Source organism: Arachis ipaensis, chromosome B6 (genome assembly GCF_059453495.1).
Source record: "Arachis ipaensis isolate K30076 ecotype BB chromosome B6, ASM5945349v1, whole genome shotgun sequence".
Taxonomy (NCBI): Eukaryota; Viridiplantae; Streptophyta; class Magnoliopsida; order Fabales; family Fabaceae; genus Arachis; species Arachis ipaensis.
This window is the reverse complement of record NC_142441.1, coordinates 87,594,056-87,604,093: the sequence shown is the minus strand read 5'-3', so window position 1 is coordinate 87,604,093 and position 10,038 is coordinate 87,594,056.

Here is a 10,038-nt window from a genome sequence, read left to right as displayed (position 1 = left end):
GAACTCACGTCGACCACAATGTAGTCTATCTTGAGCGTCTTGGACTGGTTCCCTTTTCCGAAGGTTGTGTGCAGTGATACATATCCCAGAGGTTGTACTGGGGTATCTCCCAGCCCGAAGAAGCTGTTTGGGTATGCCTTAAGCTCCCTTTCTTCCAAGCCGAGCTTGTCGAAGGCAGTTTTGAATAAGATGTCGGCAGAGCTCCCTTGGTCTATTAATGTGCGATGTAGATTGGCGTTTTCCAGTATGATAGTGATAACCATGGGATCGTCGTGTCCCGGGATGATGCCGGATGCGTCCTCTTTAGTGAATGTTATTGCAGGGATGTCGGGTGCTTCCGCCTTTCCCTCGACATGATATACTTCTTCGAGATATCTTTTGCGAGATGATTTGGAGATCCCACCTCCTGTGAATCTACCGTGTATCATGTGGACGTGTCTCTCTAGTGTCTGAGGTGATTGTTCAGTTCGTCCGGCATCTTCGTCCCTTCGTTTCTTTCTTTGGCCATCATCTCGGGTGGCCAGAAATCGATCTAATTTTCCTTCTCTCACCAATTTTTCTATGATATTTTTTAAGTCGAAGCACTCGTTGGTGGAGTGCCCTCGAACTCGATGGTATTCACAGTATTCCTTCCGGTTTTCTCCTCCTCTTTTGCCTTTGAGTGGCTGCGCTGGGGGAATTTTCTCTGTATGGCAGACTTCTTTATATACGTCGACCAGGGATGCCCTGAGAGGAGTGTAATTATGGTATTTTTTGATTTTCTCCCCTTGTCAATCTTCTTTTCTTTTGGATTCCTTGTCTTTATCTCGGTAGGGGGTCCCAGATTTTGAGGCTTCTCCCAACCGAGCGTTTTCTTCCATGTTGATATATTTTTCTGCTCGCTCTTGTACTTTGTCTAAGGAGGTAGGGTACTTCTTTGATATAGATTGGCTAAAAGGTCCCTCTCATAGGCCATTGATGAGTCCCATGATGGTGGCTCTGTTGGTAAGCTTTGTATGTCCATGCATGTTTTGTTGAATCTTTCCATGTAGTTGCAGAGGCTTTCCCGATCTCCTTGCTTGATCCCTAGTAAACTGGGGGCGTGCTTGGCCTTATCTTTCTGGATGGAGAATCTGGCCAGGAACTTTTTGGCTAGGTCATCAAAGTTTGAGATGGACTTGGGAGGTAGGTTGTCGAACCATCTGATTGCTGTCTTCGTGAGAGTTGTTGGAAAGGCTTTGCAGCGAACGGCATCTGGAGCGTCGGTGAGGTATATTCTACTTCTAAAGTTGCTGAGATGATGGTTGGGATCTGTGGTGCCATCATACAAAGTCATATCCGGAAGTTTAAAGTCTTTAGGGATTTTAGTCTTCATGATTTCCCTAGTGAATGGATCTTGATCCTTGCGAGAGTTGTCCTCAAGAGTGGTCCGGGTAGCCTTTTCTTTGAGATCGGCTTCAAGTTGTAGGAGTTTGTCTTCCAGTTCTCGACATCGCCGTACCTCTCTTTGAAGATCCTTCGCAACCTCTCGTTGTTGTTGTGTTCTTTTTCGAGTTGCTTTAAACGATCTTGAAGTGCTTCAATTACCCCGGGATTTGATGAGTTTTTGTCCCCGTTGGATTCCGGAGCATCCTTCAGTGTAGTGTCCGTGTTCTTGTGCGGCGTTCTGTTTTCTAGATCTGAATCGTGGTCGTTGTCATGGTCATCTGCCATGGTTTTGGGATGACTTCCAGGTTCCCCGGCAACGGCGCCAATGTTTCGAGGGTTACCTAAAACTGGAGGTCAAACTCGGATGAGATCTTCTGTACTGGTCGGAGATGGCGTGTCCGGCTGGCTGGTGACGGCCGGAGCTGTTGTGTCCAACTTGTTGGACTTGCTGCACTGCTGATCCTTGGTCCCCGGAGGGTGGGGGGTACCTGCAAGAGACTCCGATGCTTAAGTTAGCACGGGTATTAAGCAGGTTTTTAGTAGAATCAGAGTATAAGTTATACCTGGGTGCTCTAGTGTATTTATAGTGGTTGTAGAGTGACCTTTCTAGATAAGATAAGTTAGCTATCTTATCTTATCTTTATCTTTGAGTTGTGCTCAACTTATCTTCAAGGGAACCGCCCTTATCTCTATAGGCTTGGTCGGCCTTTGGATTTAGGTTGTGTTCCTCCGTTTGGGCCATCTTGGGCCTTCCTGTCGATTTGACCGAGCTCTTTTTGAGAAGAGGTCGGATAGTCTGACCTGAAGAGGTCGGTCGCTTTGTCACCGATCGTCCCGGATCGGATAAGGGCGGGCTATCCAAAGCGACCGACCTCTTCAGGTCAGGCTATCCGACCTCTTCTCAAAGAGCTCGGCCAAATCGACAGGAAAGCCCAGTAAAGGGCCCAAATAGAGGAACACGACCCAAATCCAAAGGCAGCCAAAGCCTAGAAAGATAAAGGCGGTTCCCCAGAAGATAAGATGACCTCACTTAAAGATAAGATAAGATAAGATAACTATCTTATCTCCAGAAAGGTCACTCCACACTACTATAAATACACTGGAGCACCCAGGTATAACTCATACTCTGATTCTACTAAAAACCTGTTTAATACCCATGATAACTTAAGTATCGGAGTCTCTTGCAGGTAAGCCCCACCCTCTGGTGACAAAGGATCAGCAGTGCAGCCAGTCCCACAAGTCAGACACGACAGCTCCGGCCACCACCCGCCAGCCGGACACATCATCTCCGACCATCACAGAAGATCTCGTCCGAGATCGACTTACAGTTTTAGGTAACCCTCAGAACAGTTTCTTTGTTTCTTATTAGTTTTTGTTTTCATTTTCTCTTTTCCACTATGAATTCTCATCACTTTGGCTATGAGTTTGGTTACAATTATGTTGTAAGGAACGAAAGCTTCAATAAGGAACCACATTGTGGGAATGGATATTAAATTAGGGAGGAGCCACATGCTTATGGTCAACCTTTGTGGCAACAACCTCCTCCGATCTCTCATGGCTACAACCCACCCCATAATGTATATAACCAAACCCTCAATATTGTTGTCAATCATACTCACAAGCCCCATACCACCATTCACCTCCATATGACCTTAATCCATATATACCATACCAACCACCATATGAACCATACCTAGAGCTACTACCATTCCAACACCAATACTCCCTAGAACCACCATCTCTATATACACCACCTCAAGACTTTCACCAATATGAACCACCTTCCAACTATGACACTCTTCCTCCAAATAATGAACTCTCTCTTTCACCACCACCTTCATTGGACGAATCTCTCCAACCCCTAATGCATGAACAATAATAACTTCTAGCTCGTTGCCAAAAGCAAGGGGAATTTGTGGCTAGCTTAACCGAAGTGGTGAGCCAGTTGGCATCGTTGTGCTCAACTATCCAAGACACCCTTATTGTCAAATATGGAGGATTAAGTGAGGAGCACAATGAAAAGAAGAATTTGGAGCTTCAAGGCAAAGGAGAGGAGTTGAAGCAATAATTACAAGAAGAGGAGGAAGTAGAGATAATTGAATCAAAGGAATTGGTTGAAGATCTAGGAGATGTTGAATGCAAAGAAGAATCTCAAATTGAAGAACCTTCTTCCATGGAGCTTGAAATTGATGTAAGGAAGGCTAGTGCACAACCTCCAAGGCACAATGTGATTGAAGAATTGGAAGAACTAAGGCAAGCAACAAGTCCCCCTGTTTATGATGATTCCGCATCAACATATGATCCTTTTGAGCTTGATGAATCCTTCCCCCATTAAGCTTGGAATTGATGTTAAGATAGACTTCACTCAACCTCTTATTTATGACTTAAGTGATGGGAAAGAGCTAGAAGACATTAATGAAGAAGCATTTGATCTTGAGGAAGCTTGGTAAGAGGTGGAAGTTGAAGAAACTTGTCAAGTGGTGGAAGCCCCTAGAAGAGGATGGACGGGAGTGGAATATACTTTATCAAGATCATTGGAAACTCCTCTACCTAAGTCACCATCTAATCCTTCATTTGAGTGGGTAAAACTTATCACTCTTAGCTTTATTATCCCACTTTAATTTGGCTTGCTTGAAACGAATGGCCAACTTAGGGCGCTTTGTGGAATGAAGTGTAAGAGAAGGATGTTTAGTGGTTGGCGTTGTAAATCTAGGCTCATTATGGTTGAAGCTTCAAGGATTGGGAGCAAAGGTTGGACTAGCGCTCAATTGAATGGGTCTAGGAGGATAGTTTGGTGCCTAGATGAGAATTCCAAGGCTAAACCATCCGGATAGAACCATGATGATCAACTTGAAGACGGGTGTGAAAACAAGGTTTGGGATCTTGAATTACAAGAAGATGATCAATTTTAGGAGCCCTTAGCTTGTGTGGAACTCCATCAACACTTGGTACAATTAATTGAGAATCTTGGAGCACAATGGAAGACCAAGCATTGGTGGAAGCTCCAAGATGAATTCAATCACAAACCACCTTGATGAGAGCTCCCCATAAGCCCAACTTAAGGACAATAAATAAAAGTACTAGGTGCGAGACACCCCACTATGGTAAATTCTTTTCAATTTTTCTCTATTGTACATATTGGTAAAAGTATTTTAATTTCAAGTTTTGTTTAATTTTTTGAGTTTATTTAGCAGTCTAATACGTTAAATAAGGTTTGATGGTGTTTTGGTAGTTGTTTGGATGCTTGAAATGCTTGGGTTGGTGCTAGAACTTGAAAAATTTTGAAAAACAGAGCACCCTCCAACGCGTACGCGTCACCCACGCGTACGCGTCACCCATCATTTTCAACCACCCACGTGTACGCGTGCCTTATGCGTACGCGTGCCACACTGATGCCGCAACCCATGGTACAAAAACCAGAGAGTTGTGCACGAGTGGTGCTGAAATTTAGCCTCTAGCACAATTTCCACCCATGCGTACGCGTGACCCACGCGTACGCGTCGCACCTCTCTTTTTGACCATCACGCGTACGCCTTCTTGACGCGTACGCATCGCATCCCCTTTCTGCCACTCACGCGTATGCGTGACCCTTACCTCTATTCCACTCATTTCCTTTCTTCTTTTCTTCCTATTTCTTTTCTTCTTCCCTCTTCTCTTCTTTTCTTTCCCTCTCTTAACCACCATTCACCACTGATAAACCGCTATTTTTTAGTTTATCTTGTGCTAATTTGAGTGATTTTTATCAACCCTTTACTCACTTAATCATACTACTTGCATGATTTTACAATTCCTTCCTAATCATGCTCTATGATTGAAACTTGCTTCCTAAGCCTTTAAATTATGTATTTTTAATGTCTTTTATACCATTCGATACCGTAATCCGTGTGTTAAGTGTTTTCAGGCTTTACAGGGCAGGAATGGCTTAGAGGATGGAAAGGAAGCTTGCAAAAATGGAAGGAGCACAAGAAATAAAAGAGATAACCAGTGAGAAGCGACACGCACGCATGGCTCACGCGTGCGCGCGATTTGGAGAAATTCACAGCGACGCGTGTGCGTACCTAACGCGTACGCGTGGACTGGAGTTCGCACAACGATGCGAGCACGTGCCTAATGCACACGCGTAACAAGGAAAATCGTCAAGCGACACATACGTGTGACTGACGCAAACGCGTGACATGTGTGATCTACAGAAATTACAGAAATACTGGGGGTGATTTCGGGCCGAGTTTTGACCCTGTTTTTGGCCCAGAAACACAGACTAGAGCCGGGAAATAGTAGAGACTCAACACACATTCTTATTACGCATAGTTCTAGTTAGTTTTTGAATCTTAGAGATAATTCTACTCCTTCCTCTAGGGTTCTTCACATTCATAGTTTTAGAGTTTCATGCTTTTGCTTTTGGATACTGAGAAGGATCATTACCTCCGTGGAAGTTTCATTATTCTAGTTTGTTTTCTTATTCCTTTACTTTTTACTGCCCATTAACCCTGTTTGGATAAGTATGTTTATGATTTTGGGATTTATTAATGCAAGGAACCATTTTTACTTTAATTAATTTGTAGTTATTGTCTATCATGTCTTCCTTTTATTCCCTTTTTAACTCTGTGAAAGTTATATTTATGTTAATGGAGTAGTTTCCTAACTTGATTGGGAGTTGATTAAAAGGAGAACCTTGAGTTGGAATACTCAAGTGTTAATCCTAATTGGTAGTTGATGACTGACAACTCTAGTCTCTCACTCTAATCCTTCCTTAAGAGAGGATTAGGACCTGAGAATATAGTTGGTTAGTTAGTTACTTGACTTTCCCTTATCAATTAAGGGATGACCAAGTAGAGCAACAACCTTTTATTATTACACTTGGGAAATTCCAACAAGGATAGAAATTCCAATTAATCTTCTCCCGGTCAAGGCTTTTAATTGAATTATATAAATTCTCTCGTTAATTTCTGTTGCTTAATTTTATAATTATTTATTTTTCTGTTTCTCAACTCAAAATTTCTGGGAAAACCTCTGACTAATAAGCTGTACTCTTTAATCAACTCGTTGGGAGACGACCTGGGATTTATACTCCCAGTATCTTATTCTTAAATCTGTGATAACTCTTCTAAATTGACAAGCGGATTTTTGTTGGTTAAGAACTATACTTGCAACGTATTTCTATTATTAATTTCTTAACCGACCGAATTATGCTACGTCAACCACCAACCACCATCAACCATTAGTTAGTTTAGTTAGTTAGCTATTTAGTTAGTTTCATTTTTGTTTAAATTTTCTATTTAAGTGTTAAGTGTTGGATTGTTAATTTGAATTGCTGTTTCTTAATGCTAAAAATGTTCAGTGTTGGATCTCTTTATTGAGGTTATATTTTGTTACTTGGTTTTGAATTGATCATGCTTAATAGTTGTGCATACCAAGTACTTTTAACCATTGCCCTCAAGCACTTTAAATCTTTTAAATTACGTGTTTAGCCACCATGTGATTTAATTTCGTTATTCATTATTAGGCAATTGTAAAGAGTCAATGCATTTTTTTTTTGTTAGGTGATGCTTGTTGTTGATTGAGCTTTATTTTCGTCATCTATTTCATGCATTGAGACTTTGGACTTGTGAAGTTGGATCATAAGCTTATATAGTGACATATTTTTTAGCTTTGTAAAGCTTTATGGACCATGCTTGCTATGTGATGAATTTTGACCTCTGTCTCTCTATTCCTAAGTTGCATAGCACCCATGTTTTCCACTTCTATATCACTTAGGTATTGCAAACAAACTTCAAAGTGTGTCATTGATTGATGTGTAAGTTTCATTTTTCATTTTGTTCATTAAGTTCTGTTGCACATCCATCAATGTTCACTCCTTCTCCAATTCACAATTGTTTCATTATTGCTTGAGTACTTTTGTACTTCTTTATTACTTGTTGTTTGCCTTAACCAACTAGTTTTTCTTTAAAGTATTTCAAGCACACTAGAATGAGTAAAGTACATACCCCTTTTGTGTAGTTGTGACACACTTGTTTGTATAATGTCACACACTTATTACTTCACTTCATTCTAGTGGTCATCACTTCATTCCAACAATATATGCTTCTTTACTTTTGCATTTACTTGTCTTCTTATCCTGTCTTCTATTTTCAGGGTGAGCCATCATAAGCAAGAATGGAAGTGGAAGAAAGAACATGCAGCAGCCGGTTGATCCACCAGCTGAAGGTGGCAATCTAGAGAGACGTCGTATCCCCTTGCTCATCTTTGAATGCACCGAGGACAGTGCAAACTTTTAAATGTGGGGAGGTCATCCGATCGATTGGCGTTTTTGGGTAACAAATCTCTAATCCCGATACTTTCACATGTTATTTTATTTTACTACCATGCATTTTCGAAATTTTAGTTGCATTTTCTTAGTTTGCATATATATAATATGTTTAGTCAAAATAAGAAAATTTTCCAAGAAATTTATCTATAGGGCACCTCAATTGATTTGAGTAAAAATTTTTCATTGAACTTGCTGGAACTTTATATTGTGGATCATGTTTTTGACCTAAGAACACATAAGCATGTGAGTTTTCAGCCTAATTGCGAGGTTACATCATATAACCACTATTTTAATTCTTGTGTGTATTATTCTCTTTCTATGATTGTAATCTTTGATTTGCTTGGTTCTATATGTCTATTATTTTGTGTATGAATGCATTTATATGATTGAGGCCATCATTTCAAATAGCTCACTTACCCAAATAGCCTTGCCTTTTATCTACCATTGTTAGCCAACTTTGAGCCTATGCTAAACCCCTTTTGTTCTTAATTTTAGGACATTACAAGCCTTAAAGCGGAAAACAATAAATGTCCTTAGTTTGGATCTTTGATTAGCTTAGGCTAGTGAGGTTGCTTATCATTCAATTGTGGGAAACTTGGGAACGTGAGTGAGGTAAAAGCATATTTTTGTATTTTTGTTGAAAATCTTGGGAATTGGGTACATACTCATGCATTAAATGCTTAAACCATACGCATTAATGTCCTTGTATATATTCCAGTTTGAAAAAAAATATAATAAAAGAAAAATAAAAAGAAAAAATATATATACATATATAGAAAAAAAAAGAAAGAAAAGAAAGCAATAAAAAGGGGACAAAAATGTCCAAAAGTAAAGTTCAATAATAATCAATGCATATGGGTTGCGAATAAAAAAGAGAATGCATGAGGGTGTAGAAAAGTGAAGAATGGGGTAGTTAGGTTTGTATTAGATTTGGATAGGTTGTCATAGGTTAGGTGGAAAGTTTAAGATAGTCAAAGATTCAAATTTCAAGCTCACCTGATCATATGCATCCTTACCTTGACCCTAGCCCCATTACAACCTATGGATAAGTCCACATGATAAATATATGCATACATCAAATAATTTTTTATTGTTAGATGAAAATCAAACCTTAGAAAGCATGATTAGAGGAGAATTGAGTATATCAACCCTATACACTTGAGCGACTAGAGTGGATACACATCCGCTGAGGGTTCGATTGCTCAACTACATGTTTTCACCTATGATCATCTCTATCTTGCAAGTTTGTAATTCATTTTCAATAACTCAATTCAATTGTGGATTTGACTTGGTTTTTAATACCTCTAGACCATGTGTTCATATATGAATTATTAGAAATTGATTTATTTTGACCAAGTGATTGCATTCATTTAGATAGATTGCATTTAGATAGTTGCACGCATTTAGATAGTTTATTTGCATTGAAAAAATGTTGATACCCCTTGTCTCTTTCTTGGTTTAGCATGAGGATATGCTTGGTTTAAGTGTGGGGGGGTTTGATAAACCCCAATTTTGTGGTGTATCTTGTGTTGAATTTAGGGGATTTTATCAACTTTTCCCACATTTATTCAATGAAATAGCATGATTTTATAATTCTCCTTAATTTCTGCTTAAGAGTGAAAATATGCTTTTTAGCCCTTAACATAGCTAAATTTAATTCACCTTAATTCCATTCGATGCCTTGATATATTCGTTGAGTGATTTCAGGCTTATAAGGCAAGGATTGGATGGAAGAAGTGAAGAGAAAAACATGCAAAGTGGAGAATTCATGAAGAAATGAGGATTTGCTGAACTCAAGGCCACACACACGTGTCACCCACGCGTACGCGTGAGAAGGAAATTTGCCAGTGATGTGCACGCGTCACCCATGTGCACGCATGATATTGGTCACGTGACCTCATTATAGTGAATACGCTAGGGGCGATTTCTGAGCTTTCCAAGCCCAAATCCAACTCATTTCTGAGGCTATTTCATGTAGAACTCAAGATGGGTCAAGGGAGGAGCAATTAGTTTAGCTTAGAATCATGCTTTAGGTAGTTTCTATAGAGAGAAGCTCCCTCTTCAGTTTAGAATTAGGGTTCTTAGGTTTATTTTCCTCTTAGATCTAGGCTTAATTTATTGTTTTCATCTTATTTTCTTTACAATTTCTTGTTATTATATCTTTATTCTCTTAGTTTACATTGTTAATTTTCCCTTTTATGCCACTTTTTATGTTGATGAACTCTTGTTGGATTTGGATTTTCTTTTAATGTAATTTGATGTTTGATATTCTTTTCATGCTTATTTGAGTTATTGTTATCGATTCCTTGCTTTGGGTAGTTGTA